The sequence below is a fragment of the Equus caballus genome, chromosome 22 (genome assembly GCF_041296265.1).
Source record: "Equus caballus isolate H_3958 breed thoroughbred chromosome 22, TB-T2T, whole genome shotgun sequence".
NCBI lineage: Eukaryota > Metazoa > Chordata > Mammalia > Perissodactyla > Equidae > Equus > Equus caballus.
In genome coordinates this window covers 21393155-21408182 of record NC_091705.1, presented here as the reverse complement: position 1 = coordinate 21408182, position 15028 = coordinate 21393155, and the positions used below count along the sequence as shown (strand labels likewise).

Here is a 15028-nt window from a genome sequence, read left to right as displayed (position 1 = left end):
ATGTGCTGGGAACTGAGCTGATTGGTTTATACACTAATCCTTCTCTGTGAGATTTTTAATATCAGTGTTCCCATTTTACAGAAGAAGAAACTGAGGATTAGGATTTGAACAACTTGCCAAATATTACACAGGAAATGTGGCAGAGACCACATTCAAACCCAAGAAGTCTGGTTCCAGAGCCTGAGAGTATAACCCTCTAATATTGCCTCTGTTCTGGTTGTTATGACTATATAATAAATTACTCAAAATCCCAGTGGCTCAAAAAAAGCCACATTTATTTTGCTCACAAATCTTCACTGTGGGCAGGGCTTGGTGGACATAAGGGACTCCGCTCAGGGCAGCATCAGCTGAGGTGGCTCCAACTCTGGAAGCTGGAATCATCCAGAGGCTCATGCTTTCACTTACCTGGCAATTAATGCTGACCATCAGCTGGAACCTCAGCTGGCAATCAGCCGGAACACGTGCACGCGGCTCCTTCATGTGACCTGGGCTTCCTTATAAACTGGTGGCTGGGTTCCCAGGATAAATCCCAAGAAAAAGAGATTTCCAAGTGAAGCCGTAATGCCTTTTATGACCTAGCCTGGGAAGTCACGCAGCATCACTTCTGTCACGTTCTGTCTGTCAAGGCCATCACAAAGCCCTTCCCAGTTTCCGGGGAGGGGAAATACGTTCACCTCATGATGGCGAGTGAAAACGTCAGGGAGATCATGGAAGACCAGTAATTTTGCTGGGGTCATTTTCAGAAATACAATCTTCCACAGGCCCACATATTCAATGTGCATGTATATAAAATCTGAAATATTATATAACAAATAGCTATGGCTATTTTTCGGGGCCAATAGGGGTTAATCATATTTTCTATGATGTTTGGATTTTTGTAACAGGTGTGTAAAACACTATGGCAACATTCTTTTTCAAGGACTTAGTGTCCATTCTCAAGAAGTTTATGTTGAAGGTAAGTCTGTGACCATTGTCTATTTCTTCTCCTATATCCATTTTCTGTCTCTTGCTTCCCTACTTTGCGCTCCAGAAGACTGATCTCTACAAACTGTATCAGCAAGACTCCTTTGCCCTCTGACTTCTGGTAGGTTGATCCAATGGGAGCTGAAGGAAATTAGAGGGTGAGAGAAGAGAGAGGGTGGAGGATCTATTCTCCTCTCCCCATATACCCTTGGTTCTCATAATGGCTATGTTCCCTTATAACCCATTGCATCTGCTGGGCAGCCCCTCCTCCACAGCTACAGGTCTCACTGGGTTCCAGTAACACTTCCTTCATCTCAACTCTTCAGACCCAAGAGTGGTAATGGCTTGCCTCTGTGGCTAGTCCCTGGGGTGCCTCATCATCCCTTATGGGTTCCCTTAATCCCATCTATTCCTCTGTAATTGTCTCATCATTAAACTCTCTTCAATTAAGCCCTTCAAGTGTGCCTTCTGTTCCCTACCAAGTCCCTAACTGATCCTGCAAGGCACTGATGGAGACAAGCATGCAAATAATGACATTACAGTGTGCTGATCACTTTGAGAGGCAAGTATAGAAAAAGAATATCTAGATTTTACTGGAAGAGCCCCGAAGGCTTTCCAAAGAAAGTGAAACTTAAATTGAGACAAAAAAGATGAGTCAATGCTCACCAGTTTGTGAAAAAGAGAACTTTCTAAGCTTATGAGGTTTCCACGGTCAAGGAAATAGACCCAGAAAGGTTAGGTGACTTACCCATGGCCACACAGAGAGTAGCATAGATTTAAGCCTTCTGCTTAATCCATCACACTACAGGGCAAGTTCGTTATATCAGTTGAGATGTTTTTGGCTGCAGTTAACAAGAAAAAAATGACTTTAAGCAGTAAGGAAAGTGTATTATATGATACATTTTATAATCTTGTTATATAACAACAAAAAGACCAAGGTAAGGTAACTCCAGGGTTGCTTAAATTAATTCAGATGTTCCATAAAGTCATCAAGAAGGAGATCCAAATAAATGGAGAAATATACCATGGACTCAACATTGTTGTCAATCCTCTTCCAATTGACTTATAGATTTAATACAATCACAATCAAATTCACATGAAGTTTATGCATGGAAATTATCAAGCTAATTCGAAAATTTATATGGCAATACAAAGGATCTAGAGCAACCTGGGCAACCTTGAAGAAGAACTACACTACCAGATGTCAGTGCTCAAAATATGGCTACAGTAATTAAGCCAGGGTGGTACTGATACAAGGATAGACAAATAGACTGATGGAACAGAATTGAGAGTCCAGAAATGAACTGAAACATGTATGTTCATTTGATTTACAAGGGTGCCACTGCAATTCATTGGGCTGGAAAAATTGGATATCGATACAGAAAATCATCTGTAGGAAAAAAATGAATCTTTGCCCCACAACATACATAAAAATTAATGTGATGTGGATCACAGACCTAAGCGCAAAGTTTCAAAGAATCAGTCTTTCAAGGAAAACACAGGAAATATCTTCATGATCTTGGGGATAAGTAAATATCTCTGAAACTGAGTGCCAAAACCACCATAACAAAAGATTGATAATTTGGACTTCATTAACTATAAGAACTTATGCCCCTCAAAAGACATTATCAAGCAAGTGAAGAAACAATCTACAGACTCAGAGAAGATATTTGCATTTCATATATCTGACAAATGACCTATGTCCAGAACATAAACTTCAATAAATCAGTAAATAAAAGACAAAACTCACTTTTAAAAAGGGAAAAAGACTTGAACAGGCATCTCTTAGAAGAGGAAATGACCAAAAAGCACTTGAAAATGTCATCAGAGAAATGCAAACTAAAACTACCATAGGATACCACTACGCCTCTCACCAGAATGAACACAATTTAAAAGACTGACAATACCAAGTGTTGGTACGAATGTAGAACAGCTGAAAATCTCGCCCACTTTGGGTGGGAGTGAAAATTGGTGCAACCACTTTAGAAAACCGTTTGGCAGAATCTACTAAAGCTAAATAAATATCTATTTATCCCATGATCTAGGAACTTCACTCCTAGGTACACACACAAGAGAAATGAGGACACATATCCACCCAAAGACAGGTACAAGAATGTCCATAGAAGGTTTTTTCCCATAATAGCCCAAAACTGGAAATAACCCAAATGTCCATCAATAGAAAATGGATAAATAAATTGTGGTACCAATGGAACACTACACAGTGATTTTTTTAAAAGATAAACTATTGATAGATATAAAAATATGAATGAATCTAAAAAAAAAATATGCTCCTCAAAAGAAGCCAAACACAAAAGAGCATGTACCATATGAATCCATTTATATGAAGCTCAAGAACACGTAAAACAATGTATGGAGATAGGAAGTAGAACAGTGGGTACTGGATACTGACTAGGAAGGGGCATGAGAGAGCCCTCTGGAGTGCTAGAAATGTGCTACATCTTGATCTAGTAGTGGCTACATGAGTGCGTACGTACATAAACATTTGTCAAGCTGTATACTTAAGATCTGTGCACTTTATTGTATGGAAGTTACACTTCCAGTTTAAAAATGTGCTACCAAGGGGGCCGGCCCTGTGGCCGAGTGGTTAAGATCGTGTGCTCCGCTGCAGGTGCCCCAGTGTTTCATCGGTTCGAATCCTGGGCACAGACACGGTATGGCTCATCAAGCCACGCTGAGGCGGTGTCCCATATGCCACAACTAGAAGGACCCACAACTAAGAATACACAACTAGGTACCAGGGGGCTTTGGGGAGAAAAAGGAAAAAAATAAAATCTTAAAAAAAAAATGTGCTACCAAGGATTTTCATTCTGCCATCATCAGTGTGTGGACTTTGCCACCTATAATCACAAGATGGTGGCTGCAATATCTAGGCATCACATATAGTCAAGAATGTGTCTAGGGCAAGAGGAGACTCTCTTGTCCTGCGCTTCTTCGAAAAGTAAAGAAACATTTCACAGAAATACACACCACACCCCCAGCAGATGCCTCCTCACATCTTATTGGTCACAATTACATCGCATGTCCCAGGCTAAACCAATTACTGGCAAAGGAAATGGGGCTGTCCTGATCAGAGTTTACCTTTCTCCTGGTCATGTGGGAAAGAGAGGAACCCTTGCGGGATCAACAATAAATTCTAAGCTCACAGCAAGGAGTTCCGAACAATGAACTGGGCTCACCCCACAGAGGTTACCCCACAGGGATAAAGCAGCATTTCATCCCTTACAACTTCTTTTTTCTTTTTTTTAAATCTTTTTTTCCAAAATGTATGTGTCCTCATTGTTTTTCTGATTCTGTGATTCATGTTCATTGTAAAAGTTCAACTATCAACTGTGATAAGCACTAGTAAAAGTTTGATCTATAGTCTTCGGAATATATGTCATTTTATGTATTTATATATGTTTATATAGTTTTTTAACCTAAAGAAATAGGAGCACACCATATATGCCAAACACTATCATTTGCCTACACAACAAAACTTCCCATCATTTTCTCTTCGAATGGCCCTACCGTTCCTCAGGCCAAGAGCTTCAGAGAAAATTGCCCCTTCCTTAGCCCCAGGCGATGAGTTATGATTAGTGTGAAAGAGCAATTCCGACCCCTGCTACCCATCAAAAATACCTAGGCAATTAAAAATATACACACAGCCCCAGCCCGCCTCCCCCACAGAGATGCTGCACCAGAAACTGTTGGTGTGTTGTGGGCTCACGCATCGAGACTTTGCAGGTATTGCTTGTATGCAACTGGGGTTGAGACCTACTGATCTCAACTCTTGGTGATATTCTCATTTCCCCTGCCACTGATGCATATAACCAGTTCTTGCCATGAACAACGAAGGGAAAGCCAGAGGAGGTTCTGGGAAAGTTTTCCTCAGTCTCAATGAGGGACCTGCTTACAGTCTCTTCTGCCTCTATACATTGTCAGCAGTGTGCCACTCCTGGGACAATGGCAGTCATCTTGAGACCATGAGGGGAATGAGATCAAGAGCATGAGCCAATGACCTAGAGATGGCAGAGCAGAAATATGGAAAGAACTTGAGTCTTGATGATGTCATCGTGCCATCGAATCAGCCATCTCAAAATACTCTATTTCTGAACTTCTTAAGTGAAATAATAAGATTTCATTAATATTTTCACCATTTTGAATTCAATACAGCCAAAGTCCTGCTAACCAGTACAGTATAAAAGTTGTTCATAACCTGCTTTTTTAACTCAGTTCAGACATCTCCCACATAATGTCCCTAATCAGTTCCTATAAAACAGATGTTCTTAATGAAAATGCCAAAAGGAAACCTATTCCCATTATGTCAAATAGGAAAAACTGTGTATACATTAGCTCAAAACCCTCAACCAATTTCCTGAAATTTTACTAAAACTCAGTAAAATGTCTATATATAACAAGTTTTTTAAAACTACCATCTTAGGCATATCAGAGTACCATCAGCATCATGGTGGACTGAGCTGTTCCCTCAGTCTCTCCCCTTTAAGCTAGAACTAAAAGGACATTCATTAACCAGCAGAGGATTCCCTGCACAGCACAATAGGACATCTGAGAGATCCACACAACTATACATCTGAAGGTGGGTGGACTGGATCTCTGGGAAGCAGTGGAACTAAGTAAGTACACCCTTCCCCCTCCCTGGCAGCAGTAAGCCAGTTTGAAGATTCTCACACAGCCGCCTTGTGCAACTATAAGAAGAGGTGGGGACAGCCGGCCTGCGCGAACACTTTCAGAGTTGCAGCCCAGCTGTGAGACCACCCAACATGCTGTGGTGGCCTTGCCCATGGGAACACCCTACACAGAGTGGCAGTGGCTCAGGTACTGCATAGGTGCCCCTCCTCTCTAGCACAGTGCAGATGAGAAGGCACACTGCCCACTCAGAAGGTGCCCCTGCCTGCATCGCATAGCAGCCCATGAGACCCACCAAATGGTAGGTCAGCCTCTGGGTAGATGCCCTCCCACCTAGTGGGCAGCAGCTCAGCTGGTCCCCTGCTGAGCACAGAAGCTCCGCCTATGGTGCCTGACACACGGCCCACTGCAGAGGCCCTGCCCACACGAGCACAACCTGCAGAGTGGCTGTGGCCAGCCTGGGAAAACACAGAGTAGCCCTGCTCACACAACTTCCAGCAGACAGGGCAGGATCAGAAAACACAGCTCCTGCTCCCCACAGTGGTGGCATATGGACTCTGTGAACTGATACTACCAAAAATGCACCAGCAATGGATCACTTCATCAAACACCATGAAGACCTATATTAACACTTCAGAGCAGAGGGAAAATCACAAGTCTCTGGAAACCAATCCTGAAGTCACAGAAATTTACAATCTAAATGAGAGAGAATTCAAATTACTTATCATAAAGAAACTCAACAAGTTACAAGAAGACTCATAAAGACAGTTCAAAGAGCTGAGGAATAAAATTAGCAAGCAGAAGGAATGCTTCACCAGAAAAAAAACAACGAACAGAAATTCTGGATATGAAGAACACAATGAAATACAAAATAATCCAGAAACCATAAAAAATAGAGCTGACATTATGGAGGACAGAATTAGTGACTTGGAGGATAGAAATATAGAAATGCTTCAGGTGCAGGAGGAGAGAGAACTAAGGTTTTTAAAAAGTGAAGAAATTCTTCAAGAAATATCCAACTCCATTAGGAAAAGCAACATAAGGATTATAGATATTCCAGAGGGAGAAGAGTGGGAGAAAGGAGCAGAGAGCTTGTTCAAAGAAATAATAGCTGAGAACTTCCCAAACCTGGGGAAGAAACTGGACTTAGAAGTACATGAAAGCAATAGAACTCCTAATTACATCAATGCAAAAAGACTTTCTCCCAGGCATATAACAGTAAAACTGGCAAAAGTCAATGACCAAGAAATAACATTAAATGCAGCAAGGCAGAAGACAATAACCTACAAAGGAATCCCCATCAGACTTTCAGTGGATTTCTTTGCAGAAACCTTACAGGCTAGGAGAGAATGGAATGATTTGATCAAAATACTGAAGGACAAAAACTTTCAGCCAAGAATACTCTATCCAGCAAAACTGTCTTTCAGATACAATGGAGAAATAAAAGCTTTCCCAGATTAACAAAAACTGAGGGAGTTCATTGCCACTAGGCCTGCCCTACAAGAACTGCTGAAAGGAGCCCTCGCATCTGAAACTAAAAAGCAAAGGTTTACAAAACCTTGAGCAAGGAGATAAATACACAAATGGAATCAGGAAAGTGCAGCTCTATACCAGAATAGGTCAGTAAACACTTAATTATAACATAAAAGACAAAGGGAAGGAAAGCATCAAAAATAACTATAAACACTTCAAATTAGTCACAAACTCACAACACAGAAAAGAACAATTTGTGAGAATAACTAAGAAGGTGAAGAGGAAGGATGGAACCTCCTTAGGCTAATAGAGATAACAGGCTATCAGAAAGTGGACTAACTCATCTATGAGATCTTTTTTTTTTTGAGGAAGATTAGTCCTGAGTTAACTGCTGCCAATCCTCCTCTTTTTCCTTAGGAAGACTGGCCCTGAGCTAACAACCATGCCCATCTTCCTCTACTTTACATGTGGGACGCCTACCACAGTGTGGCTTGCCAAGCAGTGCCATGTCCATACCCGGGATCCGAACCGGCGAACCCCGGGCTGCTGAAGAGGAATGTGCACACTTTGCTGCACCACTGGGCTGGCCCCTATGAGATCTTTTATACAAACCCCATGGTAACCACAAAACAAAAAATCAGAGCAGAGACACAAATAATAAGTAAAGGGAAAACTTAGAAAACCATCACAAAAAACCACCAAACTGAAATGGCAGTCAGAAATACAAGGGAAAAGAAACAATGGAATGTAGAACTACTGGAAAACAGGAGATAAAATGGCAGCAGTAAGCCCTCATATATCAACAATCACTCCAAATGCAAATGGATAGAATTCTCCAATCAAAAGACACAGAGTGGCTGGATACATTAAAAAACAAGACCCAACAATATGCTGCCTCCAGGAAACACATCTCAGCTCTAAAGACAAACACAGGCTCAGAGTGAAGCGATGGAAGATGATAACTTCCAGCAAATGGCAAACAAAAGAAAGCAGATGTTACTGTACTTATATCAGACAAAGCAGGCTTCAAGATAAAAAAGACAATGAGAAACAAAGAAGGGCAGTATACAATGATAAAAGGGACATTCCACCAGGAGGACATAACACTTAATATTTATGCAGCTAACACAGAAGCTCCAAAGTATATAAAGCAGACCTAAAGGGAGACTATTGACAGCAACACAGTAACAGTAGGGGACCTCAACACCCCACTTACATCAGCGGATAGATCATCCAGACAGAAACTCAACAAGGAAACGGTGGCCTTAAACAAAATACTAAACTAGATGGACTTAATAGGTATGTATAGAACATTCCATCCAAAAGCAGCAGAACACACATTCTTCTCAAGTGCACATGGACATTCTCAAAGAGAGACCATATGCTGGAAAACAAGGCAAGCCTCAATAAATTTAAGAAGATTAAAATCAAATCAAGCATCTTTTCTGCCCACAATGCTATGAAACTAGAAGTCAACTACAAGAAAAAGGCTAGGAAAGTCACAAGTATGTGGTGACTAAAGAACATGCTACTGAACAACCATTGGATCAATGAAAAAATCAAAAGATACCTGGAGACAAATGAAAATGAAAACACAACATACCAACTCTTACGGGATGCAGAAAAATGCAGTTGTAAAAGGGAAATTTATAGCAATACAGGCCCACCTCAACAAAAAGGAAAAATCTCAGATAAGTAATCTTAAACTACACCTAAGAGAACTAGAAAAAGAAGAAAAAACAAAGCCCAAAACCACCAGAAGGAGAGAAATAATAAAACTTAGAGCAGAAATAAATGAAATAGAGACTAAAAAACAATAGACAGGATCAGTGAAACTAAGAGCTGGTTCTTTGAGAAGATAAACAAAATTGGCAAACCCTTAGCCAGATTCACTAATTAAAAAAAGAGAGAAGTCTCAAATAAAATAAAATTAGAAGTGGAAGAGGAGAAATTACAATGGATACCACAGAAATACAAAGGATTACAAGAGAATACTATGAAATACTATATGCCAATAAACTGGATAACCTAGAAGAAATGGATAAATTCTTAGAATCATACAACCTCCCAAAACTAAATCAAGAAGAAATAGAGAATCTGAATAGACCAATCATAAGCAAAGAGATTGAAACAGTAATCAAAAACCTCCCAAACAACAAAAGTCCAGGACCAGATGGCTTCTATGGGAAATTCTACCAAACATTCAAAGATTTAATACCTATCCTTCTCAAACTATTCCAGAAACTTGAAGAAGATTGAACACTGCCTAACTCATTCTACGAGGCCAATATCACCCTGGTACCAAAACCAGACAAGGACAACACAAAGAAGGAAAATTACAGGCCAATATTGCTGATGAACATAGATGCAAAAACCCTCAATAAAATATTGGCAAATTGAATACAGCAATACATTAAAAGGTTCATATACCATGATCAAGTGGGATTCATACCAGGGACACAGGGATGGTTCAACATCTGCAAATCAATCAATGTGATACACCACATTAACAAAATGAGGACTAAAAATCACATGGTCATCTCAATAGATGCAGATAAAACATTTGACAAGATCCAGCATCGATTTATGAGAAAAACTCTCAATAAAATGGGTATAGAAGGAAAGTACCTCAACATAATAAAGGCCATATTTGATAAACCCACAGCCAACATCATGCTTAATGGTGAAAAACTGAAAGCCATCCCTCTGAGAACAGGAACAAGGATGCCCACTCTTTCCACTTCTATTCAACATAGTACTGGAGGTTTTGGCCAGAAGAATTAGGCAAGAAAAAGAAATAAAAGGCATCCAAACTGGAAAGGAAGAAACAAAACCCTTGCTGTTTGAAGGTGACAGGATTCTATATAGAAACCCTGAAGAATCCACCAGAAAGCTATTAGAAATAATCAACAGCTACAACAAAGTTGCAGAGTTACAAAATAAACTTACAAAAATCAGTTGCATTTCTATACACTAACAATGAACTAGAAGAAAGAGAAGTCAAGAATACAATCCCATTTATAATCACAACAAAAAGAATAAAAATCTAGGAACAAATTTAACCAAGGTGAAAGACCTATACACTGAAAACTATAAGACATTATTGAAAGAAACTGAAGAAGACATAAAGAAATGGAAAGATATTCCATGCTCATGGATTGGAAGAATAAAAATAGTTAAAATTTCCATATTACTTAAAGCAATCTATAGATTCAATGCAATCCCAATCAGAATCCCAATGACATTCTTCACAGAAATAGAACAAAGAATCCTAAAATTTCTATGGAACAATAAATGACTCCAAACAGTCAGAGCACTCCTGAGAAAAAGGAACAAAGCTGGAGGCATCACAATCCCTGACTTCAAAACATATTACAACATAGTAATCAAAACAGCATGGTCCTGGCTCAAAAGCAGACACTCAGATCAATGAAACAGAACTGAAAGCCCAGAAATAAAACCACACATCTATGGACAGCTAATCTGTAACAAAGGAGCCGTGAACATACAATGGAAGAAGGAAAGTTTCTCCAATAAATAGTGTTGCGAAAACTGGACAGCCACATGCCAAAGAAAGAAAGCAGACCACTATCTTACACCATACACAAAAATGAACTGAAAACGGATTAAAGACTTGAATGTAAGACCTGAAACCATAAAACTCCTAGAAGAAAATATAGGCAGTACACTCTTTGACATGGGTCTCAGCAGCATGATTTTGAATACCATGTCTACCAGGCAAGGGAAACAAAAGAAAAAACAAACAAATGGGACTACACCAGACTAAAGAGCTTCTGCAAGGCAAAGGAAATAATAAACAAAGTGAAAAGACAACCCCACCAACTGGGAGAAAATATTTACAAGTCACATATCCAACAAGGGGTTAATCTCCAAAATATATAAAGAACTCACACAACTTAACAACAACCCAATCAAAAAATGGGCAGAGGATATGAACAGACATTTTTCCAAAGAAGATATACAGATGGCCAACAGGCACAAGAAAAGATGTTCAACATCACTAATTATTAGGGAAATGCAAATCAAAACCACAATGAGATATCACCTTACATCCATCAGAATGGCTATTATTAACAATAATACAAAGCGATCTATGCACCGTTATGTCATTGCAGCTTTATTCACAATAACCAAGATGTGGAAGCAACTCAAGTGCCCATCAACTGATGAATGGATAAAGAAGACATGGTGTATATATACAATGCAGTATTAGCCGTGAAAAAAGACAAAATCGTCCCATTTGCAACAACGTGGATGGAGCTTGAGGATATCACGTTAAGTGAAATAAGCCAAATAGAGAAAGACAAACACCATATAATTTCACTCATATGTGGAAGATAAACACAAGGATAAAGAGAACAGATTAGTGGTTACCAGAGGGGAAGAGGGGGTAGGCAAAAGGGGTAAAGGGGCACATATGTATGGTGATGGATGAAAACAACTATTAAAAATAAATAAATAAAATAAAACTACCATGTTAGGATGTAAGAGGCTTAGCATTACTTCCAGATCATCAACAATTAAATTGATTGTTATAGACATGCTTCGTGTACAAAACAGCCTCTCCTACTGCTCGCAACAGCCAATGTGTATAACCTCTTTGTTATCACTTAGTTGATTTTTTGGTATCTTCTTTTTATTTGATTCACCCAGGTACGCTTATCAGTACATGATATATTTTTATCATTTGGTTTTAGAAAGGGAAAATGAAAACACAACTGTATCAGGATTGTGTTTGGATGGAGTCTGCTCCTTCTGTGAAAGCTTTCCTGGAAGTCTCACCGAGTGACTTCTACCGCACTCATCGGCCAGAACCCCTTGGTACTGGAGGGTCTGGGTCACACGTTGATTTTTCAATGCTTCTACATGTAATTTTGCTCTATCCATTCTATTTTGGATAGAATGCGAAACTTTGTTCCCCCAAGTAATTTTGTTCCAAATGTTCTATTAAGTTTTAGGGATATAAATATAAATGTTTTCCTCTGTAAACATTTGCCCAAAAAGGCATTGCTACTGAGAGATACATATATCCTATCAAGTTTAGGTATTATAAACCAACAGTTAATATTTTCTACTGGGAAAATATTAACCAGAGCAAGATTCTGCAGGATATGCCTGAATACTGTGGGGTTTTTCCTTCCATGTGGCTCTATCTCATCTTTGGTAACATTGCATAGTAAGAGTGCCATTGTGTGGATGTCCCATAATTGATGTAAACTGTCTCCTCTGTCAGACATTTAGAATGTTTCCAATTTTTCACAATTATAACCAAAGCTGCACTGAACATCTTTGTACAAACATCGTTACCCATTTGTTCTATTACTTCTTTGAGATAAATCCTTGAAATTAAATTGCTGGTCTGAAGGTTCTCCAAATTTAAAATTTTGATACATATTGCCAAATCGCCCTCCAGAAAGGTTGTACCAACTCCACTACTTCATCTCTGGAGCAATGAACATGCATCACCGTGGCACGCCGGCCCACCTAGACGGAGACGACGATGGATGGCTCCGTTAACGTAGCCCTTGGAAGCAGAGAGCTTCATAATTCAGGCACCAATTACATTTGGAAATGAGATTAGCACATAGAATCTTCCCATTCATCTCTCTGGGAGTTTCAAGGTTCCATGCCTGAGCAGATGAAACAATAAAACAAAACCGGTGAAATGAAGTCAATGCGGACCCAGGATACTTACCTTGATAAATGTTTCCACTTAGGACAAACTTTCAGGGGAGCTTGCTTAGCTCCGACTAGAAGGAGCTTCTACACCACATTCAGTCTCCAGTTTTTCCTCATTCATGACGCTTCTTCCCAGAAACACACACCTTGGTCCCACCAGCCTCCTTCTTAAAACATGTCACGATGCCCCACCCCAAACACGTTCTTCAGAATGATGCCCAATGTCTTAGTAGAACAGTTGCAGTTGTTCACTACGTAATAATAATGCAGCATCAACAATGATATAAAAGTTAGCAGCTACATCATGAGGAGTTATTGTTTAACGGGTACAGAGTTTCAGTTTGGGAATGATGAGAAAGTTCCGAAGATATGGTGGGGATGTCGCACAACAACGTGAATGTACTTACTGACACTGACTTGGACATCTAAGGATGGTTAAAATGATAAATTTTGAGCCAGCCCTGATGGCCTAATGGTTAAAGTTTAGCACGCTCCGCTTTGGTGGCCCGTGTTCAGTTCCCAGGGCTGAACCACACCAGTGGTCTGTCAGTAGTCATCCTGTAGTGGCGGCTCACACAGAAGAACTAGAAGGACTTACAACTAGAATATGCAACTAACTTCTGGGGATTTGGGGAGGAAAGAAAAAAAAAGAGGAAGATGGGCAACAGATGTTAGCTCAGGGCAACTCTTTCTCAGCAAAAGCAAAAAGATAAATTATATGTTAGGTATATTTTACTACAATGAAAAAAAGATGTAAAAAAAAAAATCAACACCTTCTGATTTCCAGTCTGGCATGTCAGAAACTTGGAAGTTGTCACTCTTTCTTAACAACAAGTAAAAAGCTGAACAAACTGAAATATCAACAACTCTTCTTAGACCTGTCAGAGAAGTGAGGTCACGGCAAAAAACTACCCCCAAAATTGAAGACAGGCAGATACAGAGAATCACAATTTATCAGAGCAGAAACCTCCACAGGAACCAGTGTGGGGGTAGGAAAATCCGAACTGTAATGTATGAATGCTGGAAACTCAGTATGGAAAAGACTTAGAGATAAAAACTCTAAGGGAACCCACTCATCGGGAGCCCCCATACTTTGTGAGTTTCACGTCCAGGAGCTCAGACAGGTTCTCACAGTGAATATTGCAATTTCAGTGAATATGGGAGAAAAATCCCTTCATCCTGGGGGGAGAGGAAATATATCACATTTTGAAATATGCCAAAGCACTGCGTTCTTCTTAACGTGGCCTGCCCTCAGGTGAAACTGTTTAACCAGAACCTAACCTATTGGGGTTTTATCAGAACCTAACTGACCTGCAGGAAGAGAAATATCCAACTCTAGCCCTCTCTAGCCATCCTGTCCCATCTAAGGGAGGGAAAAACTCAAAAGCACTTGTGAAGGTCGCAGTCCAGGGGCACAGGCTCACTGAAAGATTGAGACCCGATCACGAGACATAGAAAGCTTCCGCTCCCCCTACACCTCCCCACCACATCACTGACGGCCTCTTTACCAGAGAAACTTTCATCCAGTCTGACTTTTAACAAAAAATTACAGGGCACACTAAAAGGCAAAAACACTATTTGAAGAGACAGTGAAAACATCAGAACCAGACTCAGATAGAGCAGGGATGTTGGAATTATCAGACTGAGAATTTAAAATAACTATGATTCATATGCTAACAGCTCTAACGGAAAAAGTAGACAACATGCAAGAATAGATGGGTAATGCCAGCGAGAGATGGAAATTCTAAGAAGGAATGAAAAAGAAATATTCGAGTTTAAAAACCCCGTAACAGAAAGGAAATGGTCTCTGTCTCCCATGATGATTCATAACATGAAGAATTCTCCAAATATAGCAAAAGGGCTCAGATGCATGGTGCCCCCCAATAATAATGCCTATTAATGTTAACAATTACGTCTATTCCACATATCATGTGTGTTAGGGTTGGACCGACTTAGGCACTTCACACCCTTGTCCTGACAGATGCTGTAGCATCTGGTGCTGAATCACGGGGTCAAGGTGTTGCCTTGACCTCAACTTCCCTTTACCAAGTTCAAATTCAAGTTGATAATATTCAGAGGAGCCTCAGTAAGTACAGCCCTACTAGGTAACCTAAGGACAGAGGCAGAGTCTTAATAATTGCCCTGTCTTTCCCTTTTTTTTCCCAGTCAGCTCACTCTGCCTTCTGCTGAGCTCTGAAGAATAATTCAAAGGCCTGGGCTGATTTACTCCCGAGCACCTATTCAG

At 40.0% G+C, this 15028-nt stretch overlaps 1 long non-coding RNA gene across 1 annotated transcript; it reads right to left on the bottom strand.

The window, feature by feature from the left end:
• Positions 1-258: 258 nt before the first annotated feature.
• On the bottom strand, positions 259-4576 carry LOC138920130 (uncharacterized). The gene is made up of 2 exons (XR_011430832.1): positions 1712-4576; positions 259-1104 (listed from the first exon to the last, which is right to left on the bottom strand). It is a non-coding gene; the product is annotated as an uncharacterized lncRNA (long non-coding RNA).
• Between the last annotated feature and the right edge of the window lie 10452 nt (positions 4577-15028).